Genomic DNA, 1,083 nt, shown 5'->3' on the forward strand with positions numbered 1-1,083 from the left:
ACAGATTGATGTGATTCCTTTGTATTACTTGGTTTTGTCCTGACAAATCTCACGGATAGTTTTCCCAATCTGCTATCTCCCTTTATGGTAATCTGTGCAAGAAGAGCAACATGCTGTGTTACTTGAAGTGGCAGAACACTGGATTGATGCACATTTTCTTCCATGGCAAGCACTTAAAAAATTTATCCTGTCATACAGGGAGAGAACTTTTTTATTATTTTAGTTTTAAAGACAAGACTTAGTATCACCCATATGTACAACAGCAGTACCACCTTTGCAATTCCATCATAAAACTTGCATTGCTGTGAGTGCTCATTTGTTCAATAAGAAGCAGGACAAAGACTGGGCTATATCCTCAGATTTTCTAAAAAAAAAAAAAAAAAAAGAAGAAAAGGTGACCTGAGGTGTATTTATTTTGGTGAATGCAGACTATGGGAGAAGCACAGGCATAAGTAGGTTAACTTTAAGCTGACAGGGCAGGGTTACTCACTGAATAATTAAGTTTGCGAATAAAAACCTGACAAAATATCCACTGACTTCAGCAGCATTTGGATTTCACCCCAGCTGCTCTCACAGGAGGCGTATTTCTTCTTGCAGCGAAATAAAAGACAAAGAAAAAAAGGCATGAAATAGTTCAATATATGTCACAGATGGGATGAAGCTGACGTCCTTAGACACTAACTACAGCTTCTCCATCGCTGTATTTTACCTCCAGCTCATGGAAAACCTGGACGCCCTTATCAGGCTGCAGTGAGGCCGGCATGCTGCAGGATCAGGCCCACCCAGCAGTCCCTTCCCTGTTTCTCATGGAAAAGCCTGAAACATTTAGGTGTACATAGGAGTAACACCCTTAGGTGATTTTTTTATGCAGCTTTACTCACAAAAGCCAAATTGTTATTTGAGGAATCGATCTAATTTTAGGCATTGTTGGAACAGATGTGGGTAAAGACCAGGATCTGAATCCAGCCGAGAGCTGCCATGGCCATCTCATCTGGTCACCTCACATCCCTTTACTAGCAAGGAGAGAAAGAGGGGCTTTGAGCGTGCAGCTCATCTGACCTGTTTGCGATGCCAGCCAGGCTG

At 41.8% G+C, this 1,083-nt stretch overlaps 1 protein-coding gene across 1 annotated transcript in view; it reads left to right on the plus strand.

Annotated features, from left to right (window-relative positions):
• Positions 1–1,083, plus strand: part of NPSR1 (neuropeptide S receptor 1) — a gene marked incomplete at both ends in the record, with an annotated part of 38,559 nt that overhangs the window by 21,957 nt on the left and 15,519 nt on the right. The gene's annotated exons all lie outside the window — the stretch shown is intronic.

This window comes from Eurypyga helias, unplaced genomic scaffold, assembly GCF_000690775.1.
Source record: "Eurypyga helias isolate BGI_N326 unplaced genomic scaffold, ASM69077v1 scaffold6197, whole genome shotgun sequence".
Taxonomy (NCBI): domain Eukaryota; kingdom Metazoa; phylum Chordata; class Aves; order Eurypygiformes; family Eurypygidae; genus Eurypyga; species Eurypyga helias.